Source organism: Canis aureus, chromosome X, assembly GCF_053574225.1.
Source record: "Canis aureus isolate CA01 chromosome X, VMU_Caureus_v.1.0, whole genome shotgun sequence".
NCBI lineage: Eukaryota > Metazoa > Chordata > Mammalia > Carnivora > Canidae > Canis > Canis aureus.
In genome coordinates, this window is record NC_135649.1 from 36,169,788 (window position 1) to 36,192,356 (window position 22,569).

The window sequence follows — 22,569 nt, forward strand, 5'->3', positions numbered from 1 at the left end:
TAAAAAATTATTTTTAACAGCTAATGAGGTACTTATCATTGACATACAAAAAACTAAACATATTTAAAGTGTACAAGTTGCTGAGTTTAAAGGATTTTTTAATTGTGTCATTTAAGTACTGAAATTATGAGTCTTCTAACAGCTTTGTCTTAAGAGAAATATTCAGTTATTGTCACATGAGCACAATGTTTTTTAATTGCTCTTCAAATTCCTTTTTTTTAAAGATTTTATTTATGTATTCATGAGAGACAGAGAGAGAGGCAGAGACATAGGTAGAGGGAGAAGCAGGCTCCCTGCGGGTAGCCTGATGCGAGACCCCAGATCACACCCTGAGCCAAAGGCAGATGCTAAACCATTAAGCCACCTAGGCGTTCCTCAAATTCCTTTTATTTTTTTAAAATATTTTATTTATTTATTCATGAGAGAGAGAGAGAGAGAGGCAGGGACACAGGCAGAGGGAGAAGCAGGCTCCATGCAGGGAGCTGGACATGGGACTCCATCCCGGGTCTCCAGGATTAAACCCTAAGCCGAAGGCGGTGCTAAACCACTGAGCCACCCTGGCTGCCCCTCAAATTCCTTTTAAAAGAAATGAAATGTGTTATCTAAAAGTAGGAAAGTTTAATATTTTAATGTGGTAATGCCATCAGCCAGGCAATGAAAGTTTTTAGAAAAGTAAGAGATTTTGTAAAAATGAGTTTTATAAGAGAATAAAAGACTATGTGGCTTTTAGAAACTCCGTGATAGCAACGTAGTTTTAGCATTGCTGAAACTTTGACTATTTAAAACAACTCAGAATAGTTTAAAGAAAGATATTGTATTGAATTAGTTCTAACAGGTTACCATGTGAGAGAATATACTTTTGTAATTGAGAATAAAGGACAAAAAGGTTCAAACCAAATAACATCCTTTGGTTTTGTGACGTCTGATCATTATCTCAGTCAACAAATGTTCATCTTTCTTTAATGGTATTGTAATTCTCTAGAATTCCTAATTTTTGAGTTTTAGAACTGCCCATCCTCTAACTTGTTACACAACTCATATAAATGGTCACCAGGCAATCTCATTCAGTCTCAGGGAGTTCAGTACCATTTATATACCATTAACTCTCAAATTTTATCTTTCGTACTAAGTTGTCCCCTAAGTTCCAGACTAATGTATCCAGCTGTCTACTCTGTGTTTCAATTTGGAAGTTGAATGAGCAGCTCAAACTTGTCATGTCCAAAACTGAATTCTTTATTCCCATATCAACACTGCTCCTCCCCCAGTGTGCCTCCTTTCAATAAGTGTCATCACCGTTTACCTAGTTGTTTAGATTAGAATCCTTGGCATCATTTTTGATTGCCCTCTCTTGTGCATAACCCATGTCCAATCCTTAGAAAATTATACCAGCCCTACTTTCACAATCATGCTATATTTAGAATATGGTGCTTCTCACCATCATCACACATGCCGCCATCATCTCTTGGTTAGACAATTACAAGACCTTCCCAAGTCATCTCCCTGCTATCATTTTGTGCCCACGCATTTGATTATTTACTCAGCAACCAGAGTTATCTTTATTTTTTTAAAAGATTTTATTTATTTATTCATGAGAGACAGAGAGAGAGAGAGAGGCAGAGACGCAGGCAGAGGGAGAAACAGGCTCCCTGTAGGGAGCCCAACGTGGGACTTGATCCTGGGACTCCAGGATCATGCCCTGGGCCGAAGGCAGACGCTTAACCACTGAGCAACCCAGGCATCCCCGGAGTTATCTTTAAAGCAGAACTAAAAAAATAAATAAATAAAAAATAAAACAGAACTAATTCTATATGCTTCCCTGATCAAAACCTTCAAGTGGTTCCCTATCTCACTCAGAACAAAAGTCAAAGTATACTAGCCTATGAGGCACCACACAAACTGTCCCCTCTACCTCTCTTATTTTTCCTCCTCCTTTCTTCCTTGCTTACTCTGCTCCAGCAACACAGGCCTCCTAGCAGCAGTCACCAGACATGGTTCCTCTTCAGGGCTGTGGCACTTGCTATTCTGTCTACCTGAAACACTCTCGGTCATCTTCATGACTCCCTCCATCCTTTATTCACATTCTGTCTATAGAGGCCTTTCTCATCTTCCTTTCTAAAATAGCCTCTTTGTGACGCCCTGGTGGCTCAGTGGTTTAGTGCCGCCTTCAGCCCAGGGCATGATCCCGGAGTCCTATGTCCGGCTCCCTGCATGGAGCCTGCTTCTCCCTCTGCCTATGTCTCTGCCTCTGTGTGTGTGTGTGTGTGTGTGTCTCATGAATAAATAAATAAAATATTTTTAAAAATCTTGAAAAATATTTTATTTATTTATTCATGAGAGACAGAGAGAGAGAGAAAGAGAGGCAGAGACACAGGCAGAGGGAGAAGCAGGGTCCATGCAGGGAGCTGGACATGGGACTCGATCCCAGGACTCCGGGATCACGCCCTGGACTGAAGGCGGTACTAAATCGCTGAGCCACCCGGGCTGCCCAAATAAAATCTTTTAAAAAAATAAATATAATAGCCTCTTTCCCTCATTTCACTCATCACTATTTAACATCTTACCCTGCTCTTTTTTAATGGCATTTATCATTACCTAATGTATTTTTGCTTGTTTATTTGTCTATGGTCTATCTCCATTACTGGAAGGTCAATTCAATGAGGGCAGGAATTTGTTCACTCATTGCTGTATCCCCCATTACCTGGCACAAACTCAATAACTATTTGTTGAAGAAATAACTGACTTACTAAACTGATGAATCACTAAATGGCAGTAGCCTAGGGAGAAAGTGGGTCATGGTCTGAGGGAAAGAAAGAAAACATTTCTTCAAAGATGTGCTGCTAATCTGAAATGCTACTCACAAGATCATCTCAATATTAGTGTAAAAGATCTAGCTGTTCTCTTTTCAGTCAGTATAACCACTTTAGAGTCATATATTAATATGCAGTGAATATGACCCATAAAATCTGTGGTTTTCTTCTAAATCAAATGTAAAGAATAGTAGATAAGATGGTTTTGAGACCCTGTTTAATAGCCTCCTTAAGCATTTGAAAACCCATATGCCTGCCACTAATAGAGTGACAACATGAGAAAATTCATATGTGTTGTTGATCTTTATTTTTCCTGAAAGTATGATGTGCTCTGGCTGTTAGGAATTTTCTGCCGGTTGTCCGGTCTCCAGCTGGAACTTAACTTCCTAATTTTACTAAGCCTCAATCTAAGGACACACATGTGTACACTCTGGTTTCCTGTTAATAGTTCATTAACAAGTTCATCATGTGTTTGTTCCTGTCTCAGCATTATCAAGAGACAAATCGGGAAAGATCATGATGTTACGGTAAAATTCTATATGATTGTTTCTCTGAATTCTTTTGATTGAAGAACTGTTTATTTTATAATTCATTTGTACCTTTTTTAAAAAAGATTTTTATTTATTTATTTATTCATGAGAGACACAGAGAGAGGCAGAGACACAGGCAGAGGAAGAAAGCAGGCTCCATGCAGGGAGCCTGACGTGGGACTCTATCCCGGGACCCCGGGATCATGCCCTGGGCCGAAGGGAGGCTATCCACCACTGAGCCACCCAGGTGTTCCTAATTCATTTATACCTTAAAAGGCATAAATGGGAGAGTTGTTTTGTAACTTGTGTTCTTGGAAAAAATGTAGGTAGAAAAGACATATTTGGAGAACAGCCTAGTCTGTTTTAATGGATTTATAGAGAAAAGGCTTTTATCACATTTCATTGTTTTCAAAGGAGTCAAGTAAAGAGTGTTTATCACTGAATAGCAATAAGAATCAGAAAACTGATTCTTACATAGGCTTCTAAATGACCTTGATTAGATCATCTCTTCATTTAGGTCCTTTATTTTCTTGACTATTAAAAGAGAGAGACTAGAATTTTTAAATTTGTTTCAGCATTACCAGTTTGAGTTTCTCTGAACATACTTACTGATGTCTGAGAATAGGAGTATCAGTTCTCATTAGATAATTAATAAATATGTTATCTTGATAGTTGTTGAATCTGAATAATGGGTACATTTGATATCATTTAGCTATTTCTGCTTTTACATAGGCTTGAATATTCTTACTCAATAGCAAATTTAGAAATATATCTGATTAACAAAATACTTGATAGCAGATACTACATGCAAACTGTTCTTATGAAGTCTATTTTCTGTCTATGCTGTTTCTTCCATTGTTCTCTGAAATATTTTTACACAAAACAGCAATCCTTATGAACATTCCAGGGCAGTTTTCTTCAGTTTTTAGATAACTGTGCCAAGGATCAGACCAGATTAAATAATTTCCCCATGAACAGATTTTCAAGTTAAAGATACTCATTGATCTGGAAACTAGCAAAAGTTTTTTACAAGCATAATTTATATTGATTTGGCTTTCTCATACCACATAGTTTACATTAGCTTTATTATCTGTAACTCATTCATTTTTTTTTTTAAAGATTTTATTTATTCATGAGAGACACAGGCAGAGGGAGAAACAGGCTCCATGCAGGGAGCCCGACTCGGGACTCAATCCTGGGTCTTCAGGATCACACCCTGGGCCGAAGGCAGTGCTAAACCGCTGAGCCACCTGGGCTACCCTCTGTAACTCATTCTTTTTTTTTTTTTTTTTTTTTCTGTAACTCATTCTTAAACCAGGCTGATTATTTTTCCCTTGCCACCCTACACATTACCAGGCCATTTCTGGAGGATCATATGGTAGACTATATTGTAGCTAAGAAAGTATCTTTTAATGTTAAGCAGTCCTGGGTTCAAATCCCTATTTAAGCTGTTTCCTAAATGTGAGTTATTGAGAAAGGTTTTTGTTTTGTTTTGTTTTGTTACTTCTTTGAGCCTCAGTTATCTTTTCTGTAAAACGGGGATGTCAATGGTAGTATATACATCATGGGTTCATCGTGATGACTAAAGACCATGGGTAATCATTAAACATAGGCCTGACAAGTTTCAATCAACAATATCAGCTTATTCTGTAATTATTATTTTGGTCATTTAGTTATTTGCATTATTAGAATAAAAGTTCTTTGTGGAAGAGTTTTTAAAAAGAGAGGAAATGTGGCTGTTTTGATTACCTTCACTGGAAGCATTTGATACATATTTATTGAACATATGCTATATTCAGGAAGTAGTTTTATAGAGGCAAGTAAGGCACACTTCCTGCTCTTAAGGGAGTCACATACTAAGGAGAGAAACAGACATGTCAGAGCTTAGAGTCAGGGTCAAATTAAAAGAGTGAGAGAATAGACAATTACTTGTATGCTGAGATTCAAAGGCGAGGGAAATACAAACCAAAACCCAAACTAAAAACTTCTGGTCTGTCACTAGGTCTGAAACATCACTAGGATATTTTTCCTTTGGACTTTATACATTCTTTGATTTTTGGATTCCAGATACAAATGACTTTGGGAAGGATAACACATTAAGTAATATCACTTCCACTTTAATGAAGATTTATTTCTGTATTATTTAGGGTACAAGGTAAGTTGCTGTAATCAAGAGACCTCAAAAGATTATGGCTCAAGCAACAGATCAGAGGTGGACAGCCAGCACTGCTGCAGGTCATCAAGGCTCAGAATCCTTCTACCTTGTAGCTTTGCCATCTCCTAGTATGTTGACTTTGTCTCTGTGGTCAAATGTGGTCCCTACTATCCCGTCTGTGCAATAGCCTGCTAGTTCAGTGAGGGGAGAGAAGGAAGAGGACAAGAGATTTTCTTGTCAAAATGATCCAAAGGTTGTACATATCACTTCTATTTGCATATCATCCTCTAAATTTCTGTCATATCTTCATACCAAACTGCAAAGGAGTCTGGAAAATATAGTCTTTGATTGGGAGGCTGTGTACACAGCTAAAGTTTATGAGTTTCAATTAATAAAAGGAAGAGTGGAAGAATACTGGATAACATTAGCTATGGATACTGAAAAACATTAGCCAACTCTGCCACAGTTCATCAGGCAACTTTATCTTGATAAACTTCCTGAAAAGACCTAGGTCTTTCCAAATATTTGATGCATAAACAGTTATAAAGAAGATTGATGGGCCACCTGGGTGGCTCGATGGTTGAGCATCTGCCTTTGGCTCAGGGTGTAATCCCAGGGTCCTGGGATCAAGGCCTGCATCAGGCTCTGTGCAGGGAGCCTGCTTTTCCCTCTGCCTATGTCTCTGCCTCTCTTGCTGTGTCTCTCATGCATAAATAAATAAAATCTTGAAAAAAAAGAAGATTGACTTGTCAGGGATGTTTTCTGACATCAAGCAATTATCCAGTCTCAGATTCTGTGACGTAACTGAATATCCTACTATTCATTCAAATTCTGACATTATACATGTAATTATATAATACATGCTATACTATATTACACATGTAGTTAGCAAAGACTCCACAGGATAAGGGCCCGGTCCCATAAGACTATCCCTTCTTCAGATGCCAACTGAAAGTTCCGGTATTTCTAACTAGCTGGTGATAAATTCAGGAGTTCCCATGACCCCTCTCAGGTTTGATAATTCACTAGAAAAACCCAGGAAAATACTTTGCTTACTCTTTCATGTTTATTATAGAGGATACAACTCAGGCACAGCCAAATGGAAAAGATGCTTAGGGCAAGGTGTGTATGTAAGTGTGTGTGTGTGTGTGTGTGTGTGTGTGTGTGTGTGTTGTGTGTTTGTAGGGGTGATGCATCTTGAGAAGCTTCCATTCTCTTTCCAAGCATGTCACCTTGCTGGTACCTCCATGTGTTCTTCAATGTGGAAGCTCTGTGCACTTGGCTGTTTAGGTGGGGTTTTTAAGATTTTATTTATTTGTGAGAGACACACAGAGAGAGGCAGAGACATAGGCAGAGGGAGAAGCAGCCTCCCTGTGGGGAGCCTGATGCAGGACTCGATCCCAAGACCCTGGGAACACGACCTGAACCAAAGGTGGATGCTCAACCACTGAACCACCCAGGTGCCCCTGTTTAGGTGTTTTATGGAAGCTTCATTACTAAGCCATGGACCAATCCAGGGCCACATAGATTTTTTTTTTTAATTTTTATTTATTTATGATAGTCACACAGAGAGAGAGAGAGAGGCAGAGACATAGGCAGAGGGAGAAGCAGGCTCCATGCACCGGGAGCCCGACGTGGGATTCGATCCCGGGTCTCCAGGATCGTGCCCTGGGCCAAAGGCAGGCGCCAAACCGCTGCGCCACCCAGGGATCCCCACATAGATTTTATTTCTCTTGAATTTTTGACTTCTGGAAAGTAACTTAACCTATTGAGACTTGAATGATATCCACTTGTAAAACTGAAATAGTATCTTCTTAGCTATCTCAGGGAGATAAATGGATAAAATAAAGTAATACCTATATTCCAGCTAGAATGGCCAACGATAGTATATTCCTGCTAGAATGGCTACCTTAGGTCCATCCTATCTGATTAAGTCGTTTGCCATTGGTGATTGAACTCAACTTCTAGTTCTTCCCTCTCAGAAGTTCAGGTGTGGGGATGGAAGTGGGGGATTGGGAGATGGGGCTGATAGTTCCTACCCTCTAATCATGTGGTTGATTCCTCTGGCAACTGACCTTCATCCTGATGCTATCTAGGGGCTCACCAATAGTCACCTCATTAGCATAAGCTCAGGTAGGGATGAAAGGGGCTCATTATGAATAACAAAAGACACCTCTGTCATTCAGGAATTTCTAAGGGTTTTAGGAGCTCTGTGCCAGGAACTGAAGACAAAGACCAAATATGTTTATTTATTATATCACAATTTGACATCAGGAACAAGAATGACCACCAAAGCGATTTCTGCCAGAAGATACCCTTTTCATCACAAAGCAGGTAGAATGAGTTCTCTTGTCTGAGCTCTTTAGCTGCCAATGATTCTATGGATTCTGTTATAGTATGCTGTTCTTATCACACTGTACTGTAATTATTCAGTAGTTTCTATAGTTTTTCCCACTCTAACTAGCATTGAGCTACATGAGATAGTATTTAACTCATCTTTGTACCCTCAGCATCTAGCACAGTGTTTGGCACATCGTTGCTGTATAAAGGTTGAATGAATGTGAGTGAATAGAAAGTAGAGTCTGGTGCTGCTGACCTCTGTGGTTTGTGGGTCTGTGTTTAAGTGTATTTGGTGTTAATGTAGGTACTGGATCATGATGTTGCTAACTGTATTTCTCAACTCATGTGGGTCTCCTGAGAATCTAAACTCTGGTATTCTGTTGAATCTATGGTAGTGTGGAGGGGAATTCAGGATTCATAAATTAGTTGGTTTCAGTATAAAAAGACTGGAATTCAGGGAAAGCAGGCAGTCTAGATGCCTTCTGTCTCAGAGTGTGTTCTTTATAAGATACTGCTTTTCCGTACAATATGCCAAGTCTACCAAATAACTTTTCAGGTCAGGTTTTTGGGGGTGATATGTGAAAAAAGCCTCTCAGAACATTATAAGTTTGACATTTGCCTGAATGTTTAAAAACTGTCCTCAAATCTAGTAATTTTGTTAAGAGCTCTGTGTGTATGTGCACCTGTACCTATAAACCAAATAGTCAGCATTTTATTTTTATTTCTTTAATATTTATTTTTCTTGTTTTTGCTTATTTAGTATCCTTGAAACTTACAAAGGAAATAACACTTTGAGGCACTAAATACTGATACTGACTTTGCTGATTACTTCATTTGAGCAGCAGTTCAGGAATACTCATTTCCTGTTTTGATGGTCAACAGAATAGGAGCTATAGCTTTGCATAGTGAAAGAGGTATCATGATTCCTGCTAGTCAACTAGTTCAGCTACTGAGATATCAAAGAGAATTCTAGCAGTAGTATGACTCTGCAGGAAGAGCATAAGCACTGGGCTAGGTATCGGGCCCACCTAGATTTTATTTCTCTTGAATTTTTGACTTCTGGAAAGTAACAACCTATTGAAACTTGAGTGATATCCATTTGTAAAACTGAAATAGTTATCTATTTAGCTATCTCAGGAGGATAATAAAGTACTGTATGTTCCTGCTGGAAAGTCCAGGAATTGTACTTGTGTACCTTGGTATGTGTCCTAGTTTCACTTCATGGTGTCAGCCTATGAAGTCTCAATGCCTACACAGCTCTGCCCCAGTGAGAGCTGTTCTCTTTTAGCAGGTAGAAGTCTGGAAATAGCCTAGTGTGTGCTGTGCCTCTGGAATTGATTTGGGTCCCTGGGAAACTTTGTAAGCATCAGACTTAAGCCTTTGTTTCTTACCCCACCATCTGCTGTTGGCTGTTTAATTGGACTTTGGCTCCCATATGGAAACTCAGTCTCTGCTGAAATTACTGCCCAGGCCTAAATCTTTTTCCCTAGTTTCTGTTGGTCCCCTTCCAGAACTGACTGTTGATTACTTGCAGAACCAATTCTCCCAGAAGATTGACTTGATCCCAACTATCCTGAAGAACTTCCCTACCCTGAGGCTTTGATGTACCTCTTCACTACTTGCGCCCTAGGTGACACTGACCCTGACCTGCATCAAATGTTGGTTTACACTCTTGATTTGGGACTAACTTCCAGCTAGGGAGGGACTGCTTCAATTAGTTTTATCTAGCCTCCTTTCTCTGTGCCAATAAGGTTTACTCCCAAATTCTCTTTATTAGGGGTTGCAACGTGCCTTATATCTGGGGCAGAGTAATGAGTGCTAAGGTACAAGCACACAATTATCATTGGCAACTTCTATTGATATCAGTAGAAAGCCATTAAATAGGATTTTTGGATTTTTGGTATATTAAAATGAATTCTTTTTTAAAAGAGAGTATTTATTTTACAAAAGAGAGAGCGTGGCAAGCAGGGGGTGAGGGGTAAGGGGGAGGGAGAGGGACAAGCAGATTTCTCACTGAGCTCTGAGCCTGATGTGGGACTCAATCTCAAGTCTCTGAGATCATGACCTGAACTAAAATTAAGAGGCAGACTCTTAACCAATTGAGCCACCCAGGCACCCGAAATTATCATGCTTCACACCATGAAGCAAAGCTTAGCCATGCTTTTACTGATTAAGCTATAAAATCAGGGTGGAAGTTCCTATTTAATGAAACTTAGTGTCTGAGGCATGGTGTACTATTGCTTCCATCTGTATTTTATTTTATTTTTAAAAACTTTTCCCAATTGTATTAACTATATTTAGCTTATGGTTTGCAAGCCTATAAATAAATGCACTGTATCATTCCAAGATATGATTATATATGTATTTCTTTTAATTGTAACTCTGTTAAAACTATAAAATATAGTATAATGAAATGTTTGCAAGAGCCAGGAGATTTGGGGAAAACAGGAAGCTTGAAGAAAACTTCATGGAGAATTTTTTGAATAGAAGAAGATAAATAAGTTAATTGAAATTGCAATCACAGGAAAAGGAAAGAAGATTTTGAATCTCAGTATTTTTCTTACCATCATGTCAGCAAATTCTGATTAGAATATTTCTCATGTAGTTCTGATAAATAATTTTTGGAAAAATAATTGTGAAACAAACAAACTAGCACACATCTGAAAAGCAGATACCAAACTCTCTAAACAATGCTCAATTTCTTCCCACCTGACCATTTCAATTTAGGGTGAAGGATCAACTATGCAGTGAATAAAAATTTTTTAAAAATCTTAGAATTAAAGATAAAGTTAATAATGAAGAGAAGCCTGGGGACGCCTGGGTGGCTCAGTAGTTTGGCACCTGCCTTGGGCCCAGGGTGTGATCCTGGGGTCCCAGGATCAAGTCCCGCATTGGGCTCCCTGTGTAGAGCCTGCTTCTCCCTTTGCCTGTGTCTCTGCCTCTCTCTCTCTCTCTCTTTCTCTCTCTCTGTGTCTCTCATGAATAAATAAATAAAATCTTTAGAAAAAAGAATAGAAGACTGTATCCACGGTCTTCTCTTCATTTAGACCCCTTGCCTTTTATTTGTTCACATATTAATTGTAAAATGTATCTTTGGTATCTGAGAGAATTTATCAAGTCTGTACCTGTGTTTTGAACTGAGGAAGATGCTTTTTAACCAGTGGAATATTAGGTGATATATAGACTGGATTCAATCTCAATTTACTTGTATTTTGGAATAAGTACCTGACACCATGTCATATACTTTAGAAAAGCATTCAAAGTGTTCCAGCTTCTTATGGCTTTGCATGGTTCCTGGACATGGAGATTACCCTGCAGAGACTTGAATATTGAGGGGCAATTTGATGGTGATTTAAATTTCTTTATTTACTTTTACCTGGGCTGAAATAAAATCTTGTTTCGTTATGTAACGATATATTTGATAAACTTTCAACGGGAAAAAAAACCCCACATACATGACAATGACTGAATTTTAATTACAACACTAAGTATTTTATTTTATTATTATTATTTTTTTTGCCGACCCCCCCAACACTAAGGATTTTATTTATTTATTTATTTTTTTTAAAGATTTTATTTATTTATTCATGAGAGACAGAGAGAGACAGAGAGAGGCAGGCAGAGACACAGGCAGAGGGAGAAGCAGGCCCTGTGCAAGGAGCCTGATTCAGGACTCGATCCCCGGACTCCAGGATCAAGCCTTGAGCAGAAGGCAGACACCCAACCGCCGAACCACCCAGGCGTTCCAACACTAAGGATTTTAGAAATCAGAAACTTAAGACATCATTTAGTTCTAGCTGCTAATTTTACATATGAGAAACTGACCATCTATTAGTGAAATGCAGAGGCAATTTTTGCTTAGAATTGAAGGTTAGACTAGATGACTTCTGAAGTTCCATTTAATAAATGTTTTGAAACTGAGGCCTAAAGAATTTATGGAAATTGCCCAAGGCCACCTAGCTGATTGTGGGAGGGAAAACCTAAAGTAGAACCCAGGTTTCCAGATTCCCTATCCATTTATGACTCTTTTTCATACTTAAGGTATTTGAAACTCAAAACAGTGAAGTACTTTGGATAGTACACTCTGAAGAAACAGCATAGACCTGGCAATCACATACTTACCTTTGGATTATCTTTTAATTCCCAATGTGGTGAGTCACATAGTAAGATAACATTGGCATACTGAAAATGCCATATCAGGAACTAGTTAAAAGGGAAAGAAAATCACTCAGATGAACTTGTGATTTCCTCTGAATCTTTTGACAAATATAACCTTGAATGCTGACCTGCTTTGAATGCAAATTTTCTCATGACAGTACATTCCATGGATAAACCAGAGCTCCTCCTACATAAAGACTTCATTTCTTAGGTCATTTAAAATCCATTAAGCTAAGAAGCTGTTCATTGAGACAGATTTCAGAAGAATTTGATTGTAACTGGATACATTATTCACTCACAGTAAGTCTGGAACTGAAGTTTGGGGGAGGAAGTGTGGGGATGAGAGGTAATTTACTTTAAAAAGAAATAGTTAAAATTTTCTAAATAGAAAATAGGCTCATAAATGTCATGGAAAAATGTTTGACTTGATATATACTAATTTGAGGAAATACTGCATTTTTTGTATGCAGCCAATTAATAGATGCTGGGTAATCAGTATGAATAACATTATTGCTTTTAATTTCTAGTTGTTTTCTTATTGGCCTTTATTTCCTCTAAAAGTATTACCTCTTATAAGCAAAACTGGTCCTTTGGAAATGATAAGGATAATTGCATTTTAGAGTTAAGAAGTTTTCTGAAATTCTTTTCTTTTTAAAACTTTTCCTCTTTTATTATTTAAATTAAATTAATTAACATATAATGTATTAGCTTCAGAGGTAGAGGTCAGTGATTCATCAGTCTTATATAATATACCTAGTGTACATTACATTATTTTCTATGTGGCTTTTTCCTATAAATGAGAATTCTCTCTCTCTTTTTAAAATATTTTATTTATTCATGAGAGACACAGGCAGAGGGAGAAGCAGACTCCATACAAGGAGCCTGATGTGGGACTTGAACCCTGGAATCTGGGATCATGCCCTGAGCCAAAGGCAGGCACTCAACTGTTGAACCACTCAGGCATTCCAAAAGAGAATTCTCTACTTTGCAGCAACTTTTATCTCTTAAGCTCAGAAATAACCATAGAACTCCTCCAAAATGAATGACTTACTATGTTTTATATGATATTAGATCTGATTTATGAAACATGCATATCTTCTGTATGTGATCATTTTCATTTATTTGTATATCATGATTATATACGTCTATAGTAGAGTCATTAAAATAAAATTTCTAATTTTCATTGCTTTCGCTCTGAAATGAACTAGCATCTTATACATTTGATGCTTGTTTTCTTCTGGAAAAAATACATAGTTAACACTTAAATCTGACGATCACTTTTACACACTGCAGTCACTTTGTATATTTCCAGATTCACTTTCTTTGTTTAATATGTATGAGGGTATATGAAACTGTGACATGAATAGAGGGGATTTACCAGCTGATTTTTATGCAAATTTTATTAAATTCAGAGAGTTTAAGACATAGGTAAATTGCATAAAATTATGATGATGATTATTTTGAGCAGAGAATAATAAACTAAGGACTAAACAATCTTGCTTTTAGTTTCTTTATCTGTAAAATGAGCCAAATGTCTTGATCACTACTAATGTTGTGAAAGGCAATAGAAATGTTAAAAATGAGGGCACCCAGGTGGCTCAGTTGGTTAAGTTGGAATAGAAATTAACTTGATAATCCCACAGTTAGTATAAGGTTAAAACCATTACAGGTCTTTAACGGAAATATAGTGCTCATACAGCAATAACAGGGGCCTCATTTAAACTTTTCTCAGCAAGCAACATCTGAGCTGAAATCTGAAGAATGAATAGGTACTAACCAGATCATCCTTCTACATGTCTTTACTCCGAGTCATCTGGATTTCCCTCAGTTCTTTTACACCCTCTTTGGTGGCTACTGCAAACTTTCTGCTCTCCCTCTGAGCCTTCTATTCAGCTACTACATATTTATTTTCAGGAGGTAAGCTTGTCTCCTACCTCCTCCTGTTTTCTGTGAAAACACAGAAAATAAATGCCATCATGTGCACCCAAACCTCTTATGCACCCACCTCACTATCTTTTATAGACATATCAATTTTTGTCTTCATCCATGCTTTTTTCTTGTCTCTGTCCAAATTCAGTGTTTCCACTTTTGTTTTATTTTTTTAAAGATTTATTTATTTATTTATGATAGACATAAAGAGAGAGAGAGAGAGAGAGAGAGAGGCAGAGACACAGGCAGAGGGAGAAGCAGGCTCCATGCCGGGAGCCTGACGTGGGACTCGATCCTGGGACTCCAGGATCGCGCCCTGGGCCAAAGGCAGGCACCAAACTGCTGAGCCACCCAGGGATCCCCTCCACTTTTGTTTTAGATTACATGCTGACCTCTTGCTTTTTCAGAGATCTCTTTACGTAATTATTCCCTTTCTCTTCTGTCTTTTAGTCTCTTCCTCTGCATGGGTTCTTTTCTCAGCAAAGAAAAAAAAAGATACATTTTCTTAACCCTTCTCTGTACAACCAAGACTAGCACAACCCATACAACTAAGCTCCAATAAAAAGTGGTCCATACATATAGCCACCTTTACCAAAATCGCTAATTCTTTTTTTTTTAAAGATTTATTTATTTATTCATGAGAGACACAGAGAGAGAGAGAAGGAGAGGCAGAGACACAGTCAGAAGGAGAAGCAGGCTCCATGCAGGGATCCCAGGTCTCCAGGATCAGGCCCTGTGCTGAAGGCAGTGCTAAACTGCTGAGCCACCCGGGCTGCCCTTTTTTAAGTTTTCTTAAGATTTTTTTTATTTATTCATGAGAGCCACAGAGAGAGAGGCAGAGACATAGGCAGAGGGAGAAGCAGGCTCCCTGCAGGGAGCCGGATGTGGGACTTGATCCCAGGACCTTGGGATCACGACCTGAGCCAAAGGCAGATGCTCAAACACTGAGCCACTCAATCGATTACTAATTACTCCTTATTTCCAAGTACAGCAGACACATTGCAGTTCTTGTCTTACTTTCCCCCATGCCATGTCTGTTGGCATCTGAGGCACTTGGCTTTTTAATACCTTTTCCTTGAAATCTTCTACTTCAGTACTTTTCCTCAATACTGTTTCCTGTTAGTACCACTTACTACCATCAGTATTAAGTCCAGAGTATTTTAACATGGCTCAGAAAGCACACCTAGTACCTCCTACACTGCAGCCAAACCAAGCCTCTTGTAGATGTGCTTCTAAGTGCTTTCCTCTGTGCTTCTAAGTGCTTTCCTCTCTCCTAGAATTTACACCTTATTATAACTGAAGTTAATATGAAATTAGTCTGCAACCTTGGTATGCAAGAAATTTCACATTTTAATATGTCCTTTAAGCTACCCTGTATTCAGCATTCTGTCAAGAAAGTAAGATATGCAATTTCAGTTAATACTTGAGCCTCCTGGGGATCCCTGGGTGACTTAGCGGTTTAGCGCCTGCCTTTGGCCCAGGGTGCGATCCTGGAGACCAGGGATCGAGTCCCACGTCGGGCTCCCTGCATGGAGCCTGCTTCTGCCTATGTCTCTGCCTCTCATGAATAAATAAATAAAGTCTTTAAAAAAATACTTGAGCTTCCTACCAGGTTATGCAAATATACCGAGACCAAAATACTAGAGAGGCCCTTTTTGTCTCAGCCAGGGATGGCCCTTTCAGGTTTGCTGCGGCTGCTTCTATGGAATGCTTGGGGGACTGAATCATTGCTATGATTGGGTCCCCTGTGTCTAAGGCCCAGCACACTCATTAAAATTCGTCTGAACTTTTGCCTGTTCCTAGGCTGCTACCATCAACTGTTGAGCTGTTCTCCCTGCTACCTCTAACCCCTACCTGACCCCTGACTTCTTTCCTTTTGTTTAAAGCTTATGTTCCTTTCCCTCCTGAATACCCTAAAAGAAATTTCATCTGTCTTCTTGAGACCTGCATTGGCACTCCTAAGCATAATCTCACCTATGAGCTTGAGTTTTGACAATACAAAAGCTAGGAAGGTATGTCTGTGTGCAGAACTGCTTTTAGTCTTGGCAACAGGGGAGGAGGAGCCCTCTTGGGAGAGATAAGGAAAATAAAAAAGCCTGGTTATCTTCTTGAAATGGGAGGGAGAAGCAAAAATCTTTGAGCAAAACACACATAATTATCTCAAAATATGTTGCCATATATATGTCTATTTATGAGTCTCTTCCCTTCATTAAATTGTGAGTGCTTTTTAATCTATTGTGGAATTTCATTTCCTAATATTTCAGTAGAGAGTGCAGATGTAACTCTCAGTGTAGTCTGGGAGAAGGTGTATTCAGAAAATATGTAGAGGGAAGTGCTGCTACCTGAGCTGAATCTCAGTGACTAGGAGTAATCCATGACTAGCCTGGGTAAAACAATATTAGTATCAGGGGACCTACATGGACAAAAGTTTAGAGATAAAACAAGACCCCACTTTTTAAGATCTACATGTAGGAAATGAGACTGAAAGTGTTGGTAAGGTCCAGATAATGAAAAGTGTTGATTGCCATGCTAAAGAGGTATACTTTATTTTTTCCTATTTTTTTATTAAAAAAAAATTTTATTTAAATTCAATTTACCAACATATAGTATAACACCCAGTGCTTATCCCATCAAGTGCCCTCCTCAGTGCCTGTCACCCAGTTACCCCATCCCCCCACCCACCTCCCTTTCCACAATCCTTTGTTTCCCAGAGTTAGGGGTCTCTCATGGTTTATCTTCCTCTCTAATTTTTCCCCACTCAGTTTCCCTCATTTCCCTTATAATCCCTTTCAGTATTTCTTATATTCCATATATGAATGAAACCATATGATAATTATCCTCCAATTGACTTGTTTCACTCAGCATAATACCCTCTAGTTCCATCCATGTCAAAGCAAATGGTGGGTATTCGTCCTTTCTGATAGCTGAGTAATATTCCATTGTGTATATATATAATATAGTATATTATTTATTAATATATAATATAATATATATATATATATATATATATATATATATATATATATATACCACATCTTCTTTATCCATTCATCTGTTGAAGGACATCGTGGCTCATTCTATAGTTTGGCTATTGTGGATATTGCTGCTATAAACATTGGGGTGCAAGTGTCCTGGTATTTCACTACATTAGTATCTTTGGGGTAAATATCCAGTAGTGCAATTGCTGTGTCATAGGGTATATCTATTTAACTTCTTGAGGAACCTCCACACTGTTTTCCAGAGTGGTTGTACCAGTTTGCATTCTCACCAACAGTGCAAGAGGGTTCCCTTTTCTCCACATCCTCTCCAACATTTGTTGTTTCCTGTCTTATTAATTTTAGCCATTCTCACTTGTGTGAGGTGGTATTTCATTGTGGTTTTGATTTGTATCTCCCTGATGGCAAGTGATATGGAGGATTTTGTTACGTGCTTGTTGGCCATGTGTAAGTCTTCTTTGGAGAAATGTCTGTTCATGTCTTCTGCTTATTTCACGACTGGATTGTTTGCTTCTTGGTTGCTGAGTTTGGTAAGTTCTTTATAGATCTTGGATACTAGCCCTTTATCTGATAGGTCATTTCAAATATCTTTTCCCATTCTGTAGGTTGTCTTGTAGTTTTGTTGATTGTTTCCTTCGCTGTGCAGAAGCTTTTTATCTTTATGAAGTCCCAATAGTTCATTTTTGCTTTTGTTTCCCTTGCCTTCAGAGATGTATCTTGCAAGAAGTTGCTGTGGCCAAGTTCAAAAAGGGTGTTGCTTGTGTTCTTCTCTAGTATTTTGATGGATTCTTGTCTCACATAGATCTTTCAACCATTTTGAGTTTATCTTTGTGTATGGTATAAGAGATTGGTCCAGTTTCATTCTGCATGTGGCTGTCCAGTTTTCCCAACAAAAGAGGTGTACTTTATAAGAGGCAATACAGCATAGAGGTTAGGGCCCAAATTCTGGAATGACACTTGCCTGGCTTTGAATCTGCTTCTATCACTTACCAGCTATGAGGTCATGCGATAATCATTTAGCTTCTGTGTGCCTCACTTTCCTTATTGGTAAAATGGGATGACATCAATACCTATCTCATAATGCTGTGATGAGGATTATGTGAATTAATGCCATAAAATGCTTTCGGAAGCACTGGCACAGTATGAGTGCATTGATTTATGAGCTATTACTATAAATCATTCTGTAGGGTGATGCGAAGGTAGTGAAAGCGTTTGAATGGACATATTTGTGTTTTGAAAAGGTCACACTGACTACAGCATGGAAAATGACATGAATCTCGCTTATTAAAAGATGGAAATGCATCAGGAGGTTATTGCAGTTGATCAGTCAAGAGATGTTAAGGGCTAGATTAGGGTTGTGGTAGTGAAGATAGAGTGATATGGATGGACCCCTAAGGTATTTAGAGAATGGAATCTTTATGATATTGTGTATGTGTATGAAATGGTGATTGAAGATAAATGAGTAAAAGGAATCTAGGATGACTCCTATGTTTCCATTTAAGGACAGTAAAATTTGTTAAGTTATGCTACTATTTGGTACTGGAAATAGAGGAAAGGAAAGTGATGATAGGTTACATTAATGTTTTGAGTATTCATAATCCCCATGTGTATTCATGTTCTTTGAAACAGAGAAAACTATTTCAAAACTATTACATTGTCTATCAGTGTTTTTAAATCGTGTATGGAAGGATTACCTGGATATTTTAAGATGATCTGCATAAGTGGAATTTATCATTGTCCTAGGGAAGATAGACTTTCTTCTTCAGCTGTTTTTTGACAAGTACTGGTTTGTTATTTGCATAGCTCAAAAATATTATTGAGAAGAATCCTTTGGTGACTAATGTGGGAAGTATCAAGGTACCATGATAAAGCACTGATAAATTTATTTTGGATCAGGAGTCTGTCAGCTTTCCAAAATAAGATGACCTTTGGAAATAACTAGTTTATAGTCTTAAACCCATATCAGTTCATTCATTCATTCATTCACCAAATATTTATTGCCTACTTTGTAATAGGCATTATGCTAATATAAAAGCAGAAGCAGTTCCTACTCTCATGGGCCTTACAGTTAACCATAAGTGATAGAGAGAGAGATAAATATTCCAGGCAGATGGAGGAGCATGTGCACAGGTCCTGTGGTAAGAGTACAGAGTGCAAAATAGAAGAGTGTGTAAAAAGTGTCTCTAGAAGTAGTCAGATGCCACAATATTTAGGACCTTTAGGACCAAGTAAACAATTTTTATTTTTATCCCAAGATAAAGAGGAAGCCATGAAGAATTTTTAGCGGGGCAGTTGTATAATCAGATTTTCACTTGCAAAACAGAAGAAAGGCACTCTACCTGTAATGTAGAAATAGAGTGGGGCCAAAGTAAATTCAAGGAGATGTATTAGAAAGCTATTATAGGGGCCCCTGAATGGCTTAGTCTGTACAGCATGTGACTCTTGATCTTGAGGTCATGAGTTCAAGCCCCAGGCTGGGCATAGAGATTACTTAAAAAAAAAATGTTTGTTAGTGCACAGTAGTGATGGTTAAAAGCTAAATACAGATTAAAAAAAAAAAAAAAAAAAAGCTATTGTAATAGTCCAGGCAAATTATCATGGTAATTTGGACTAGTATGAGAGTGATAAAAGGACTGGCATGGGAGGGATATAGATGGATATAAGTTGTTTCAAGGGATGTTTGAAAACAATTTGATTATGGATTGGACATGGGAGATGTAATGTCAGGTGTCTAGGGTGACTGGTTTCTGGCTTGTACTGTTGAATGTACACTGCTGCTAACTAGTCAGATGGAACTACTGCACCTTACAGCTACTACACCTCTGACAAGAGGACCCATTTTCAGATGGAAGATTATGATTTTGGTATTTGGCATTTTGCATTGGAGGTGTGTTTGAGACTTCCAAGTGATTATCTTAAGAAAGCAATTAGATACACAAGTCTGGAGCTTAGCGCACTAGGTTGGATGAGAGATATATGTTTGAAAGTCATTGTCATATTGATGGTAATGGAAGGTGTGAGAGTGTTCTACCTAGGGAGAACATAGAGTCAGAAGAAATGAGGGCCTCAAAGAACTCTGATGTATAATATTAGGATAAGTAAAGAATAAGCCTAAAAATGAAAAGAGTAGCCAGAGAGATGGAAGGAAAACTGGGATGTTGTTGTCAGAAAAGCCAAGAGAATAGGTTTCAAGGATGGTGGTAAACAGGCGAACACCACTAAAAGAAACAAAATTGGAATAAAAAATATTGATTCAGTAACATGAAGGTCTTTAGTTACTCTGGTCGGACCTGTTTTAAGAGAGTCATGAATTGGTAGTGGGATGAAGGAAAAAAACTAGAAGAAAATGGAGTTATAAAGAGTGAGTAGGGGCATCTGGAGAAAATAGCAACTACAGATAACTCTTTCTAGAAGTTTGGCTGTGAAGAAGTTTTGGAGCAGTAGCTGGAGGCAAATATGGGGGCAAGAGAGTTTAAATCTCTTAAATTTAAGGAGAGGTAAGTATGTTTGAATGCTAATGGGATATATCTGGCTGAGACATATATCCGTACATACATCTTATGTATGTTGAAGATATTGAAGAGAAGAAAAAAATTAAATTGTAAGATTTCTAATAATCTGAGCAGGGTGAGAATCCAAAAACACAGAAGAAGTGTTTTATCTTAGATAATAGGAAATATACTTCCTTTATGATAGCAGGAGGGAAGGAGGAGAGGATATAGGGAAAATGTGGAATCAGGAAGATGAGGGAATTTCCATCCGATGGCTTAATTTTGTTTTTGAAGAGGCAAGGTCATGTGCTGAGGTTGGAGGAGAGGGGATGTGAAAGAATTGAAGATATCAGAAAAATGTTTTAATTGTTCTCAATAATGAAATAAAATTGAACAGAGACAGTTAATAGTGTTCTTTTTTTTTAAAGATTTTATTTATTAAAAAAAGATTTTATTTATTTATTCATGAGAGACACGGGGGGGGGGAGACACAGGCAGAGGGAGAAGCAGGTTCCATAAAAATATGGAACGCTTCACGAATTTGTGTGTCATCCTTGCGCAGGGGCCATGCTAATCTCTGTATTGTTCCAATTTTAGTATATGTGCTGCTGAAGTGAGCACAATACTGTTTTTGATAGTACTGTGGATTTATATAAAAAGGAATGTTAGAAATTTATCATGGAACTAATCTGTTGTGGGACTTGTTGCATCAGCACTCACCTGCGCAGTGACAGGCACAGGGGAGCCCTGAGAGTTGGGATTTTGTTAGGAAGTATGATAAAAAAGAGGCAAGTTTAGTTTGGGGTATGGAAGCTAATCTAGATGGCAGAAAGAAAGGAAACAAGGTCAAATCTGATGGCAAAAGGTCAAATTTGGAAAAAACAGTCAAGTCTTTGCAAAGCAGAAAAATTAAAAATTAAAGCAGTAGTTAAAGACCTAAACTGGAATGAAATGAGATTATGGGAAAAATCATTGAATTTCTCTGGTCTCTGTTTTCTCATTTATTTTTAAGCCATAGTGATAAATGGTAGAAGCCAAGTACGTGATTTTGCGTGTAAATTTGTACACATATCTTGTTTTTTGGCAGTAACTATCAATAGAATCAAGTGGGCCTAGGAGCTTCTGAAGAGCAGCCCACCTACTACTAAGGAATGTAGTGGAGTTGGGGGGTAGGAGGTATTAGTCATTCTAATTTTCCCCTGGATGCTAAGGCAAAGGAAGACAAAGCCATATTCTAAAGGCATGATCCTATTACAAGTAGTGTTCCTTTCCCTGGGTATGTTTGACTTTGCTCATCCAGCAGTGATTAATTACTAATTATGGAATCAGCCATCTGCTTTATCTAGCACTTTTGCAGGAAAGACTGTATATTTTTGACAGAATTAGTACTGATTTATTGAGAGGAAACTTGAACTTCAGGGTATCCTGCAAATAACCAAAATCATGTGGGGTGAACTGTCGATATCTGGAAAAGGAGAAGTTACATATGATTAGAGATATGTGAGTGCATCATCACAGTATCATTCAGAACATTGAGGCAGGGGCTTGTGGTAGTGGGAAGTGCTGTGGTTCACAAGAGCAGTTATTATGAGCAGAACCTCCAGAGGGCCATAGAGAGTCCTACAGCCCTTGGATCCTCTTGTTTACCACTGTAAGGACTTCTAAGGCCTCAGAGGGGGAAATCCAAATGATTTTTTGGTCACTGTAAAAGTTTCAACTTCAGCATTTTGTGATTATAATATTTGCAAATGGAGTGGTTCGGTATATTCTCCCCTCCCATCCTCTCTGTGTGTCTCTCATGAATAAATAAATAAAATCTTAAAAAATAAATAACATTTTAATATACAATGCTAAATACTCCTCTAATTAGGTTATAGGTTCTGCTTAAATAAAAAAGTGGTTTATTTTGCTCTCATATGACTGTCTCAAGGTAGCTAATCCAGGTCTCAGGAAGAAAATGCAGCTTTATTGCATGAGGTCAAGAACCCTGGGCTTCTCCAAACTCGTTCTGCCACACCTAGGATGTTTCCCTCATCTATTTGATCAAAAGTGGCTCACTACCAAAACCATATATTTTTTTGTTAATATTTCATTTATTTATTCATGAGACACACATAGAGAGAGAGAGAGAGAGAGAGAGAGAGGCAGAGACACAGGCAGAGG

At 38.1% G+C, this 22,569-nt stretch overlaps 2 protein-coding genes and 1 non-coding gene across 4 annotated transcripts in view; 2 read left to right on the forward strand and 1 right to left on the reverse strand.

Moving 5' to 3' along the window:
* LRCH2 (leucine rich repeats and calponin homology domain containing 2) overlaps positions 1 to 22,569 on the forward strand; it is a 214,618-nt gene that overhangs the window by 182,357 nt on the left and 9,692 nt on the right. The gene's annotated exons all lie outside the window — the stretch shown is intronic.
* IL13RA2 (interleukin 13 receptor subunit alpha 2) overlaps positions 12,268 to 22,569 on the forward strand; it is a 107,021-nt gene continuing 96,719 nt past the window's right edge. Inside the window, exon 1 of the mRNA XM_077889238.1 lies at positions 12,268 to 12,290. The gene's annotated coding sequence lies outside the window, so the exon portion shown is untranslated. The remainder of the gene's footprint in view (positions 12,291 to 22,569) is intronic.
* Positions 20,924 to 21,027, reverse strand: LOC144309232 (U6 spliceosomal RNA). The gene has a single exon (XR_013375294.1). It is a non-coding gene; the product is annotated as a U6 spliceosomal RNA (small nuclear RNA).